The following is a 15609-nucleotide window of genomic DNA, read 5'->3' as shown; positions in this document are numbered from 1 at the left end:
TGGGCTCAAACCAGGGACCCTCTGCACACATTACATTTACATTTACATTTTAGTCATTTAGCAGACGCACTTATCCAGAGCGACTTACAGTAGTGAATGCATACATTTCATACCATGCATTTTTTTTTGACAACATTGACAACAGCCACCCTCGAAGCATCGTTACCCATCACTCCACAAAAGCCGCAGGGAACAACTACTTCAAGGTCTCAGAGTGAGTGACGTCACCGATTGAAACGCTATTAGCGCGCACCCCGCTAACTAGCTAGCCATTTCACATCAGTTACACTTGTTGTGAGCGCTGAGGGAACTTTATGCACTTGGCCAGATGATTCTGCATCTTTGTTGCATTCTTCACATATGATTTGGCACAGTATTTGCAAATGTACAAAGCTTTTCCTTCTACATTAGCTGCAGTGAAATGTCTCCACACATCAGATAGTGCCTGTGGCATTTTCCTGTAAAAATGAGAAAAAAAGGAGTAAATATTTAAAAAATACAATCCCATGTAGAGATAAATAGTTCAGCAGTTAGATTAAACAACTCCTTTGTAAGATAAAAGTTTTTAAATGAAATATGTATGGAAACAGGTGAATTAGTTGCACCCCTTCTCAAAAAACCTACACTCGATCCCTCCGATGTCAACAACTACAGACCAGTATCCCTTCTTTCTTTTCTCTCCAAAACTCTTGAGCGTGTCATCCTTGGCCAGCTCTCTTGCTATCTCTCTCAGAATGACCTTCTTGATCCAAATCAGTCAGGTTTCAAGACTGGGCATTCAACTGAGACTGCTCTTCTCTGTGTCACGGAGGCTCTCCGCACTGCTAAAGCTAACTCTCTCTCCTCTGCTCTCATCCTTCTAGACCTATCTGCTGCCTTTGATACTGTGAACCATCAGATCCTCCTCTCCACCCTCTCTGAGTTGGGTATCTCCAGCGCGGCTCACTCTTGGATTGCGTCCTACCTGACAGGTCGCTCCTACCAGGTGGCGTGGCGAGAATCCGTCTCCGCACCACGTGCTCTCACCACTGGTGTCCCCCAGGGCTCAGTTCTAGGCCCTCCTCTATTCTCACTATACACCAAGTCACTTGGCTCTGTCATATCCTCACATGGTCTCTCCTATCATTGCTATGCAGATGACACATAATTAATCTTCTCCTTTCCCCCTTCTGATAACCAGGTGGCGAATCGCATCTCTGCATGTCTGGCAGACATATCAGTGTGGATGACGGATCACCACCTCAAGCTGAACCTCGGCAAGACGGAGCTGCTCTTCCTCCCGGGGAAGGACTGCCCGTTCCATGATCTCACCATCACGGTTGACAACTCCATTGTGTCCTCCTCCCAGAGTGCTAAGAGCCTTGGCGTGACCCTGGACAACACCCTGTTGTTCTCCGCTAACATCAAGGCGGTGACCCGATCCTGTAGGTTCATAATCTACAACATTCGCAGAGTACCACCCTGCCTTACACAGGAAGCGGCGCAGGTCCTAATCCAGGCACTTGTCATCTCCCGTCTGGATTACTGCAACATGCTGTTGGCGGGGCTCCCTGCCTGTGCCATTAAACCCCTACAACTCATCCAGAACGCCGCAGCCCGTCTGGTGTTCAACCTTCCCAAGTTCTCTCACGTCAACCCGCTCCTCCGCACACTCCACTGGCTTCCAGTTGAAGCTCGCATCTGCTACAAGACCATGGTGCTTGCCTACGCGCTGTGAGGGGAACGGCACCGCCGTACCTTCAGGCTCTGATCAGTCCCTACACCCAAAGAAGGGCACTGCGTTCATCCACCTCTGGCCTGCTCGGCTCCCTACCTCTGCGGAAGCACAGTTCCCGCTCAGCCCAGTCAAAAGTGTTTGCTGCTCCGGCACCCCAATGGTGGAACAAGCTCCCTCACGCCGCCAGGACAGCGGAGTCAATCACCACCTTCCGGAGACACCTGAAACCCCATCTCTTTAAGGAATACCTGGGATAGGATAAAGTAATCCTTCTAACCCCCCCCCCAAACCCTCCCCCCCCAAAAAAATATATACATGTACTATTGTAAAGTGGTTGTTCCACTGGATATCATAAGGTGAATGCACCAATTTGTAAGTCGCTCTGGATAAGAGCGTCTGCTAAATGACGTAAATGTAAATGTAATTAACAGTCCTCCGTTAGCAGTCTCAAGTAAGCTAAAACCCACATGGTATCAAAACCTACAGTTGAAGTCGGAAGTTTACATACACCTTAGCCAAATACATTTAAACTCTGTTTTTCACAATTCCTGACATTTAATCCTAGTAAAAATTCCCTGTCTTAGGTCAGTTAGGATCACCACTTTATTTTAAGAATGTGAAATGTCAGAATAATAGTAGAGAGGATGATTTATTTCAGCTTTTATTTCTTTCATCACATTCCCAGTGGGTCAGAAGTTTACATACACTCAATTAGTATTTGGTAGCGTTGACTTTAAATTGTTTAACTTGAGTCAAACATTTCATGTTGCCTTCCACAAGCTTCCACAAGAATTTGGATGAATTTTGGCACATTCCTCCAGACAGAGCTGGTGTAACTTAGTCAGGTTTGCACACGCTTTTTAGTTCTGCCCACAAATTTTCTATGGGATTGTGGTCAGGGCTTTGTGATGGCCACTCCAATACCTTGACTTTGTTGTTCTTAGGCCATTTTGCCACAACTTTGGAAGTATTCTTGGTCATTGTCCATTTGGAAGACCCATTTGCGACCAAGCTTTAACTTCCTGACTGATGTCTTGAGATGTTGTGCCTCATGATGCCATCTATTATGTGAAGTGCACCAGTCCCTCCTGCAGCAAAGCACCCCCACAACATGATGCTGCCACCCCCGTGCTTCACGGTTTGGATGGTGTTCTTCGGCTTGCAAGCCTCCCTCTTTTTCCTCCAAACATAACGATGGTCATTATGGCCAAACAGTTCTATTTATGTTTCATCAGACCAGAGGACATTTCTCCAAAAAGTACAATCTTTGTCCCCATGTACAGTTGCAAACCGTAGTCTGGCTTTTTTATGGCGGTTTTGGAGCAGTGGCTTCTTCCTTGCTGAGCGGCCTTTCAGGTTATGTCGACTCGTTTTACTGTGGATTTATATACTTTTGTACCTGTTTCCTCCAGCATCTTCACAAGGTCCTTTGCTGTTGTTCTGGGATTGATTTGCACTTTTCACACCAAAGTACGTACATCTCTAGGAGACAGAACCTGTCTCCTTCCTGAGCGGTATGACACTGCGTGTTCCCGTGGTGTTTATACTTCCGTACTATTGTTTGTACAGATGAACGTAGTACCTTCAGGCGTTTGGAAATTGCTCCCAAGGATAAACCAGACTTGTGGCGGTCTACAATTATTTTTCTGAGGTCTTGGCTGATTTCTTTTGATTTTCCCATGATGTCAAACAAAGAGGCACTGAGTTTGAAGGTAGGCCTTGAAATACATCCACAGGTACACCTCCAATTGACTCAAATGAGGTAAATTAGATTATCAAAAGCTTCTAACGCCGTGACATCATTTTCTGGAATTTTCCAAGCTGTTTAAATGCACAGTCAACTCAGTGTATGTAAACTTCTGACCCACTGGAATTGTGATACAGTGAATTATAAGTGAAATAATCTGTCTGTAAACAATTGTTGGAAAAATGACTTGTGTCATGCACAAAGTAGATGTCCTAACCGACTTGCCAAAACTATAGTTTGTTAACAAGAAATTTGTGGAGTGGTTAAAAAATGAGTTTTAATGACTCCAACCTAACTGTATGTAAACTTCCGACTTCAACTGTAACTAGCAGAAATTATTAACAAGATAGAAATGATTTAAACACACTTTACTGTAGTCTACTATTTACTAGTTAACAAAAAATCTTGTATGTCATATAAAATATATTCACCCCACCCTGTTTTGTAATCAAAACTTACCAGAAAGTATGTAGTCCTTGGCTCAGACAGAGTAGTAGCGTGGGTTCAATAGCATCTCATTAGTGTGCAAGATCTTGAGAATCAGTTGTGCATGTGATGGAAGAATGCACTGTGCATGCAGTGTTGCAATTCCATTGAATTGGGGATAATTTAACCAAAATATGCCACAAGACCTAGAATTGCCTTGTGTATCCCACAAAAATGTTTCACCGAAGCTAAGTAGTAACATTAACATTACGACTTCTAATTGCAGTCGCTGTACTCATAATATATAGGAGAACGATCACCTTATGGCGAGGATAGCAGTGCTGCAAGCCCAGCTTCAGACGCAATCGTTAGGCAAGGGTAATTTAAGTGTAGGAAAGGATGAAACCATGTCTGTGCCACCAGTAAGTACAGATAGTAGCATTGGGGTGCCCTTGCACAATCCCCGCAGCCGGACAATTTTCTCATGGCTTCTGGAGGGAAATGCTGTAGGAATGCTCAACTGGTGTCGCTCATTTAGCCGACAGAAACTTTCAACCGGTTCTCCCCATTAAGCAACGGGTCCGAGTCAGAGGCCAAGCCTTCTCTGGTCTCTCCTCCTCCCGTTACGGGGTCTGAGACGCCGAAGACTCCCACCATTAGCTCTGACAAATTGAAAACCCTAGTCATTGGCGACTCCATTACCTATAGTATTAGACTTAAAATGAATCATCCACTGTTTACCAGGGGGCAGGGCTACCGACGTTAAGGCTAATCTGAAGATGGTGCTGGCTAAGGCTAAAACTGGTGAGTGTTGAGAGTATAGGGATATTGTTATCCACGTCGGCACCAACGATGTTAGGATGAAACAGTCAGAGGTCACCAAGCGCAACATAGCTTCACTGTGTAAATCAGCTAGAAAGACGTGTCGGCATTGATTAATTGTCTCTGGCCCCCTCCCAGTTAGGGTGTGTGATGAGCATTACAGCAGAGTCTCACAACTCAATCTCTGGTTGAAAACTGTTTTCTGCCCCTCCCAAAAGATAGAATTGGTAGATAGTTGGCCCTCTTTCTGGGACTCACCCACAAACAGGACCACGCCTGGCCTGCTGAGGAGTGACGGACTCCATCCTAGCTGGAGGGGTGCTCTCATCTTATCTATGAACATAGACAGGGCTCTAACTCCCCTAGCTCCACAGTGAGATAGGGTGCAGGCCAGGCAGCAGGATGTTAGCTTAGTGGAGTCTGCCACTAGCACAGTCAGTGTAGTCAGCTCAGCTATCCCCATTGAGACTGTGTCTGTGCCTTGATCTAGGTTGGGAAAAACTAAACATGGCGGTGTTCGCCTAAGCAATCTCACTGGAATAAAGACCTCCTCCATTCCTGTTATTATTGAAAGAAATTGTGATCTCACGTCTCAAAATAGGGCTATTTAATGTTAGATCCCTCACTTCCAAGGCAGTTATAGTCAATGAACTAATCACTGATCATAATCTTCATGTAATTGGGCTGACTGAAACATGGCTTAAACCTGATGAATTTACTGTGTTAAATGAGGCCTCTCCTCCTGGTTACACTAGTGACCATATCCCCCGCACATTCCGCAAAGGCGGAGGTGTTGCTAACATTTACAATAGCAAATTTCATTTTACAAAAAACCAACAGCTGTGTTTTCATATTTTGAGCTTCTAGTCATGAAATCTATGCAGCCTAATCAATAACTTTTTATAGCTACTGTTTACAGGCCTCCTGGGCCATATACAGCGTTCCTCACTGAGTTCCCTGAATTCCTATCAGATCTTGTAGTCATGGCAGATAAATTTCAAATTTTTGGTGACTTTAATATTCACATGGAAAAGTCCACAGACACACTCCAAAAGTCTTTCGGAGCCATCATCGGTTTTGTCCAACATGTCTCTGGACCTACTCACTGCTACAGTCATACTCTGGACCTAGTTTTGTCCCATTGAATAAATGTTGTGGATCTTAATGTTTTTCCTCATAATCCTGGACTATCGGACCACCATTTTATTACATTTGCAATCGCAACAACTAATCTGCTCAGACCCCAACCAAGGATCATCAAAAGCCGTGCTATAACTTCTCGGACAACTCCCTCCACCTACCCAAGGACGTCAGAGTACAAAAATCAGTTAACCACCTAACTGAGGAACTCAATTTAACCTTGCGTAATACCCTAGATGCAGTCACACCCCTAAAAACAAAAAACATTTGTCATAAGAAACTAGCTCCCTGGTATACAGAAAATACCCGAGCCCTGAAGTAAGCGTCCAGAAAATTTGAACGGAAATGGTGCTACACCAAACTGGAAGTCTTCCAACTAGCCTGGAAAGACAGTACCGTGCAGTATTGAAGAGCCCTCACTGCTGCTCGATCATCCTATTTTTCCAACTTAATTGAGGAAAATAAGAACAATCCAAAATTAATTTTTGATACTGTCACAAAGCTAACTAAAAAGCAGCATTCCCCAAAAGAGGATGGCTTTCACTTCAGCAGTGATAAATTCATGAACTTCTTCGACGAAAAGACCGTGATCATTAGAAAGCAAATTACGTACTCCTCTTTAAATCTGCGTATTTCTTCAAATCTCAGTTATCCTTTTAGGGACAGACGGTCAGGGCTTCACATTTCACTCGCATTTGTGAATAAAAATTGTCAAGTATGAACCCATTTATAATAAAATAAATGCTGCAGTAGCTGTTTTCAAAGTATTTCTGCTGTTTTGTTTCATAACTGGTAAATTAATCACACAAAGTCAAAGAACTACAAATCCTATATAGCCTATTCCACCACGCGCTGCAAAACTGCTGGCAGGGGTATGTGCGCACATGAAGAGCTGAGTGAAAGATTACTTTTTAGAAGTGCTGTGCACAGGTGTAAAAGTTGGTCTAATTTACTTGAAATGAAAGTCTACTGAAGTGAGACTTTATCCTTGTGTTTCTTGGCTATCTACATTGTTTTGTTCACACGCTAGGTTGTTTTTCTATGTTTGAGTTTCAACTGCTAGGGAAGAAAAGACAACGCTTCTACTACATTTACATTTAAGTCATTTAGCAGACGCTCTTATCCAGAGCGACTTACAAATTGGTGCATTCACCTTATGATATCCAGTGGAACAACCACTTTACAATAGTGCATCTAAATCTTTTAAGGGGGGGGGGTTAGAAGGATTACTTTATCCTATCCTAGGTATTCCTTAAAGAGGTGGGGTTTTAGGTGTCTCCGGAAGGTGGTGATTGACTCCGCTGTCCTGGCGTCGTGAGGGAGCTTGTTCCACCATTGGGGTGCCAGAGCAGCGAACAGTTTTGACTGGGCTGAGCGGGAACTGTGCTTCCTCAGAGGTAGGGGGGCCAGCAGGCCAGAGGTGGATGAATGCAGTGCCCTTGTTTGGGTGTAGGGCCTGATCAGAGCCTGAAGGTATGGAGGTGCCGTTCCCTTCACAGCTCCGTAGGCAATCACCATGGTCTTGTAGCGGATGCGAGCTTCAACAGGAAGCCAGTGGAGAGAGCGGAGGAGTGGGGTGACGTGAGAGAACTTGGGAAGGTTGAACACCAGACGGGCTGCGGCGTTCTGGATGAGTTGTAGGGGTTTAATGGCACAGGCAGGGAGCCCAGCCAACAGCGAGTTGCAGTAATCCAGATGGGAGATGACAAGTGCCTGGATTAGGACCTGCGCCGCTTCCTGTGTGAGGCAGGGTCGTACTCTGCGAATGTTGTAGAGCATGAACCTACAGGATCGGGTCACCGCCTTGATGTTAGTGGAGAACGACAGGGTGTTGTCCAGGATCACGCCAAGGTTCTTAGCACTCTGGGAGGAGGACACAAGGGAGTTGTCAACCGTGATGGCGAGATCATGGAACGGGCAGTCCTTCCCCGGGAGGAAGAGCAGCTCCGTCTTGCCGAGGTTCAGCTTGAGCTGGTGATCCGTCATCCACACTGATATGTCTGACAGACATGCAGAGATGCGATTCGCCGCCTGGTTATCAGAAGGGGGAAAGGAGAAGATTAATTGTGTGTCGTCTGCATAGCAATGATAGGAGAGACCATGTGAGGATATGACAGAGCCAAGTGACTTGGTGTATAGCGAGAATAGGAGAGGGCCTAGAACAGAGCCCTGGGGGACACCAGTGGTGAGAGCGCATGGTGCGGAGACAGATTCTCGCCACGCCACCTGGTAGGAGCGACCTGTCATGTAGGACGCAATCCAAGCGTGGTCCGCGCCGGAGATGCCCAACTCGGAGAGGGTGGAGAGGAGGATCTGATGGTTCACAATATCAAAGGCAGCAGATAGGTCTAGAAGGATGAGAGCAGAGGAGAGAGAGTTAGCTTTAGCAGTGCGGAGAGCCTCCGTGACACAGAGAAGAGCAGTCTCAGTTGAATGCCCAGTCTTGAAACCTGACTGATTAGGATCAAGAAGGTCATTCTGAGAGAGATAGCAGGAGAGCTGGCCAAGGACGGCACGTTCAAGAGTTTTGGAGAGAAAAGAAAGAAGGGATACTGGTCTGTAGTTGTTGACATCGGAGGGATCGAGTGTAGGTTTTTTCAGAAGGGGTGCAACTCTCGCTCTCTTGAAGACGGAAGGGACATAGCCAGCGGTCAAGGATGAGTTGATGAGCGAGGTGAGGAAGGGGAGAAGGTCTCCGGAAATGGTCTGGAGAAGAGAGGAGGGGATAGGGTCAAGTGGGCAGGTTGTTGGGCGGCCGGCCGTCACAAGACGCGAGATTTCATCTGGAGAGAGAGGGGAGAAAGAGGTCAAAGCACAGGGTACGGCAGTGTGAGCAGGACCAGCGGTGTCGTTTGACTTAGCAAACGAGGATCGGATATCGTCAACCTTCTTTTCAAAATGGTTGACGAAGTCATCCGCAGAGAGGGAGGAGGGGGAGGGGGAGGAGGATTCGGAGGGAGGAGAAGGTAGCAAAGAGCTTCCTAGGGTTAGAGGCAGATGCTTGGAATTTAGAGTGGTAGAAAGTGGCTTTAGCAGCAGAGACAGAAGAGGAGAATGTAGAGAGGAGGGAGTGAAAGGATGCCAGGTCCGCAGGGAGGCGAGTTTTCCTCCATTTCCGCTCGGCTGCCCGGAGCCCTGTTCTGTGAGCTCGTAGTGAGTCGTCGAGCCACGGAGCAGGAGGGGAAGACCGAGCCGGCCTGGAGGATAGGGGACAGAGAAAATCAAAGGATGCAGAAAGGGAGGAGAGGAGGGTTGAGGAGGCAGAATCAGGAGATAGGTTGGAGAAGGTTTGAGCAGAGGGAAGAGATGATAGGATGGAAGAGGAGAGAGTAGCGGGAGAGAGAGAGCGAAGGTTGGGACGGCGCAATACCATCCGAGTAGGGGCAGAGTGAGAAGTGTTGGATGAGAGCAAGAGGGAAAAGGATACAAGGTAGTGGTCGGAGATTTGGAGGGGAGTTGCAATGAGATTAGTGGAAGAACAGCATCTAGTAAAGATGAGGTCAAGCGTATTGCCTGCCTTGTGAGTAGGGGGGGAAGGTGAGAGGGTGAGGTCAAAAGAGGAGAGGAGTGGAAAGAAGGAGGCAGAGAGGAATGAGTCAAAGGTAGACGTGGGGAGGTTAAAGTCACCCAGAACTGTGAGAGGTGAGCCATCCTCAGGAAAGGAACTTATCATGTCGTCAAGCTCATTGATGAACTCTCCAAGGGAACCTGGAGGGCGATAAATGATAAGGATGTTAAGCTTGAAAGGGCTGGTAACTGTGACAGCATGGAATTCAAATGAGGAGATAGACAGATGGGTCAGGGGAGAAAGAGAGAATGTCCACTTGGGAGAGATGAGGATTCCAGTGCCACCACCCCGCTGGCTCGATGCTCTAGGGGTATGCGAGAACACGTGGGCAGACGAAGAGAGAGCAGTAGGAGTAGCAGTGTTATCTGTGGTAATCCATGTTTCCGTCAGCGCCAGGAAGTCTAGGGACTGGAGGGTAGCATAGGCTGAGATGAACTCAGCCTTGTTGGCTGCAGACCGGCAGTTCCAGAGGCTGCCGGAGACCTGGAACTCCACGTGGGTCGTGCGCGCTGGGACCACCAGGTTAGAGTGGCAGCGGCCACGCGGTGTGAAGCGTTTGTATGGCCTGTGCAGAGAGGAGAGAACAGGGATAGACAGACACATAGTTGACAAGCTACAGAAGTGTTGTTTCTTGTATTATTGTCTCTTGTGTCTTTAGAGAACTGTTTCACTTTGATATCCTTTTTCTTCTGTCCTGATTTTCTCTTTCTTTTCTTCTGTTAACTAGATATTCTTTGTTGTTCTTCGTTAGCTAGCTAGCTTCTTCCAAAAGAGTCCCTAGCAACTGCTTAGCAACTGGTAAACAATTCAGCTAGCTAAGATAACTCCAATTTTATGAAAAATAGTTATTTTTCAAAAGCCTATCTTCTTTGTTTGTTGCTTGTTTTTTCTCCTATTCAGTCTTGCAGTTTTCTTAGCTTTTTTCCGATGTACTTCACTCTAAAAACCATGTAAATTTCAATATTTGTAGGAGCTCATTTTTCAGCTGCTGCTGCTCAAATTGGAGTTCCGGACCACTACTAGTCACACTCCATCTCTCAGGCACAAACATGACTAGAGTTTCATTACCACAGTAACCTCCCAGTAACCTAGCGGAACGCCTCACCAATTTCCAATGGTAGAGCGTGGCGCGACATACAAATACCTAAAAAATGCTATAACTTCAATTTCTCAAACATATGATTATTTTACACCATTTTAAAAGACAAGACTCTCGTTAACCTAACCACATTGTCCGATTTCAAAAAGGCTTTACAGCGAAAGCAAAACATTAGATTACGTCAGGAGAGTACCCTGCCAAAAATAATCACACAGCCATTTTCAAAGCAAACATATATGTCACAAAAACCAAAACCACAGCTAAATGCAGCACTAACCTTTGATGATCTTCATCAGATGACACTCCTAGGACATTATGTTATACAATACATGCATGTTTTGTTCAATCAAGTTCATATTTATATCAAAAAACAGCTTTTTACATTAGCATGTGATGTTCAGAACTAGCATACCCATCGCAAACTTCCGGTGAATTTACTAAATTACTCACGATAAACGTTTACAAAAAACATAACAATTATTTTAAGAATTATAGATACAGAACTCCTTTATGCAATCGTGGTGTCAGATTTTAAAATAGCTTTTCGGCAAAAGCACATTTTGCAATATTCTGAGTAGATAGCTCGCCATCACAGGCTAGCTAATTTGACACCCACCAAGTTTGGTGCTCACTAAACTCAGATTTACTATAAGAAAAATTGGATTACCTTTGCTGTTCTTCGTCAGAATGCACTCCCAGGACTTCTACTTCAACAACAAATCGGAGGGCTGCGTCACTTGAGTGGGTTGAGGCACTGCTGTGGTCTTCATGTCTGAGTTGGAGCCCCCCCCCTCGGGTTCATGTCATGGGGGAGATCTTTGTGGGCTATACTTGGCCTTGTCTCAGGATAGTAAGTTGCTGGTTGAAGATATCCCTCTAGTGGTGTGGGGGCTGTGCTTTGGCAAAGTGCGTGGGGTTATATCCTGCCTGTTTGGCCCTGTCCGGGGGTATCGTCGGATGGGGCCAGTGTCTCCCGACCGCTCCCGTCTCAGCCTCCATTATTTATGTTGCAATAGTTTGTGTTGGGGGGCTAGGGTCAGTCTGTTATATCTGGAGTATTTCTCCAGTCTTATCCGGTGTCCTGTGTGAGTTTAAGTATGCTCTCTCTAATTCTCTCTCTCTCTTTAGCTCTATCTCTCTCGGAGGACCTAAGCCCTAGGACCATGCCTCAGGACTACCTGGCCTGATGACTCCTTGCTGTCCCCAGTCCACCTGGTCGTGCTGCTGCTCCAGTTTCAACTGTTCTGCCTGCGGCTATGGAACCCTGACCTGTCCACCGGACGTGCTACCTTGTCCTAGACCTGCTATTTTCAACTCTCTAGAGACAGCAGGTGCGGTAGAGATACTCTGAATGATCGGCTATGAAAAGCCAACTGACATTTACTCCTGAGGTGCTGACCTGTTGCACCCTCTACAACCACTGTGATTATTATTATCTGACCCTGCTGTTCATCTATGAACATTTTAACATCTTGGCCATGTTCTGTTATAATTTCCACCCGGCACAGCCAGAAGAAGACTGGCCACCCCTCATAGCCTGGTTCCTCTCTAGGTTTCTTCCAAGGTTTCGGCCTTTCTAGGGAGTTTTTCCTAGGCACCGTGCTTCTACACCTGCATTGCTTGCTGTTTTAGGCTGGGTTTCTGTACAGAACTTTGTGACATCAGCTGATGTAAGAAGGGCTTTATAAATCATTTGATTGATTGATTCACTGTTATAAGCTAACGTTTTGGATGAATTTGAGCAAAATTCCCCAAATTCCTGGGCATAACTTCCCATGGAAAATTCTGGGAATTCTGGGAATTTACTGGAATGTTTACGACCCTTTGCAACCCTGGTCCTGGCACCACACTGCCAGGTCTCTGACCACCTCCATATAGGCTGTATCATCATTGGTAGTGATCAGGCCTACCACTGTTGTGTCGTCAGCAAACTTAATGATGGTGTTGGAGTCGTGCTTGGCCACGCAGTCGTGGGTGAACAAGGAGTACAGGAAGGGACTAAGCACACATCCCTGAGGGGCCCCAGTGTTGAGGATCAGCGTCGCAGATGTTTTTTTTTTTTAATTGAACCTTTTTTTAACTAGGCAAGTAAGTTAAGAACAAATTCTTATTTACAATGACGGCCTACACTGGCCAAATCCGGACGACGCTGGGCCAATTGTGCACTGCCCTATGGGACTCCCAATCACGGCTGGTTGTGATACAGCCTGGATTCGAACCAGGGTGTCTGTAGTGAAACCTCTAGCACTGAGATGCAGTGCCTTAGACTGTTGCGGCATTCGGGAACCCACCCACCCTGTTGCCTACTCTGACCACCTGGGGGTGGCCCGTCAGGAAGTCCAGGATCCAGTTGAAGAGGGAGGCGTTTAGTCCCAGGGCCCTTAGCTTCGTGATGAGCTTCATGGGCACTATGGTGTTGAACGCTAAGCTGTAGTCAATGAACAGCATCCTCACATAGGTGTTCCTTATTCCAGGTGGGAAAGGGCAGTGTGGAGTGCGATTAAGTTGAGGTTGCATCATCTGTGGATCTGTTGGGGCGGTATGTGAATTGGAGTATGGTTTCTGGCATGATGGTGTTGATGTGAGCCATGACCAGTCTTTCAAAGCACTTTATGGCTACCGATATGAGTGCTCCGGGGCGGTAATCATTTAGGAAGGTTACCTTTGCTTTCTTGGGCACAGGGACTATTGTGGTCTGTTTGAAACATGTAGGTATTACAGACTCGGCCAGGGAGAGGTTGAAAATGTCAGTGAAGACACTTGCCAGGTGGTCCGCGCATGCTTTGAGTACACATCCTGGTGTTCCGTCTGGCCCCGCGGCTTTGTGAATGTTGACCTGTTTAAAGGTCTTGTGTGATCACAGAGAGCGTGATCACACATTCGTCCGGGGAACAGCTGGTGCTCTCACGCATGCTTCAGTGTTGCTCGCCTCAAAGCGAGCATAAAAGGCATTTAGCTCGTCTGGTAGGCTCGCATCACTGGGCAGCTAGCGGCTGGGTTTTCCTTTGTAGTCCGTAATAGCTTTCAAGCCCTGCCACATCCAACGAGCGTCAGAGCTGGTGTAGTAGAATGCTGATTAGAGTACAGAGATAAAGTCTACATGTGATATACAAACCAGGCACAGAGATGCACATCGCTGATGTACCGAGCTGAGCATACCTGAAGGAACAGAGAGAGAAATTGCTGGATGGTGAGCTGGATGTAAACTACATCACTCATCAACTTCCTGTTTCAGAAGAGAAACTGCAGCAATTCAAAACAGCAACAGCAGAAGATGAAGAGTTAAGACTAGTCACAGAAACAGTTAAAGGATGGCCAGACACGAGAGGGAAAGTTACAAAGAAAATACAGCACTACTGAACCTTCAGAGAGGACTTGACATACTCAGATGGACTGCTGTTCAAAAGTTCAAAACTTGACGTTCCTCAGATAATGAGAGAAGAAATTATGGAAAAACTCCATGAAGAACACACGGGAATCGTAAAATGCAAGGGATGTTCTGTTTTGGCCAGGCATGGCTAAACAGATTGAAGATGCTGTGACAAAATGTGAAGTCTGCAACACACATTAAAACAACAACCAAAGAGAGCCGCTCATGTCTCATCCAGTCCCAGAGAGCTTGGGCCAAAGTTGGAGTGGACCTCTTCCATTACGACACAGAATATCTACTATTTGTGGATAACTACTCAAAATACCCAGAAATCTCAGAGCAGTGGGACTCAAGTAAACATATCATTACAGTACTAAAGTCGATCTTCTCAAGGAATGGGGTGCCCGATGTTTTGTGCTCCGACAATAGAAGACAGTTGGTGAGTCAAGAAATGGCAGAGTTCTCTACGAGCTGGGAGTTCAATCATGTCACGTCGAGCCCTAGATTTCCAGTCAAACGGCCAAGCTGAGAGAGCAGTTCAGACTGTAAAGAACTTGTTAAAAAAAGCACAAGACATAAACAGAGATCCTTACATAGCTCTCCTTAAGTACAGAAACCCACCCCTGGATGGAGTAGGTCTCTCACCTGCACAACTACTAATGGGAAGGAGGCTGAAGAAAAAGATTCTGACATCAAAGAGATTGTTAAAGCCAGGACTCTTATCAGCATGTCAGGCGCTGTCTCACAAGCAGACAACAGAGACAAAAACACTACTTTGACCAAGGCACACGTAAGCTTTCGGTCATGAAGGAAGGAGAACGAGTCAGGATCAGACAAGACAACAAATGGTAACCAGCAATTGTACTTGGAAAACATGACCAGCCAAGGTCAAACATAGTACAAACACCAAACGAGAGAATCTACAGAAGAAACCGGAGACACACTCCGAGAGAGTCAGAATGAGAGATAAAAAAAAGTCTAAATTAAGGGAGATGTCATGTATGTACATGTACTTACCTGGAGTGCCTGAAAGTGGCACTGTTACTAATTACTACATGTGATCGTCTGTACGTGCACTTGACCCATGACATCTGATAAACATTGTTCTTCTACCTGCATCCCTTCCTCAGTGTGCTAATATATTAAAAAGGTAAAAAGAAAATCCATACACGATAGAGAAAACTAACCTAATCCACCCAAATAAAAATAGTACATTGACAAAAACAAAACAAACTCCCACTTCTTCCTTCAAATCTCCATATGGCTTGTGACAATACTCCATGCAACTCCTCCGCCAAGAAATATTTCAATCCCAGGAACCGCACCCACACTAACATCTATTTTCCTGGACCTTCTCTCCACCTTGGCAGTGCCATTAATCACCATAGCTATAAAGGCCACAATGTCCACCTTCTTAACCTTTGAAATATCTGGGTCCTGCTGGTGAAAGGCAACCCCTGCAGTCTGCAGTGAAGGCTTATCCACCACCATGGACTCTTCTGGAACACCATTTGAACCCTCAACCCTTTTCCCAACCGCTGCATATGAAACGCTCTGGACAGCCCTGACCTTGGCCACTTCATTCTCCTTCACATTTGTCAAGCATTCCAAAGCAGTTGCTTGCTTCATGGTTCCCACCACAATCGCAACATGTCACATTTTCATCAATTTTAAAACATGACATTATCTTTTCCATAACTTGGACATCTTGACATCAGTG

This window comes from Salmo salar, chromosome ssa03 (genome assembly GCF_905237065.1).
Source record: "Salmo salar chromosome ssa03, Ssal_v3.1, whole genome shotgun sequence".
NCBI classification, from domain to species: domain Eukaryota; kingdom Metazoa; phylum Chordata; class Actinopteri; order Salmoniformes; family Salmonidae; genus Salmo; species Salmo salar.
The sequence above is the reverse complement of the archived record's forward strand: the minus strand, read 5'-3'. Positions refer to the sequence as shown.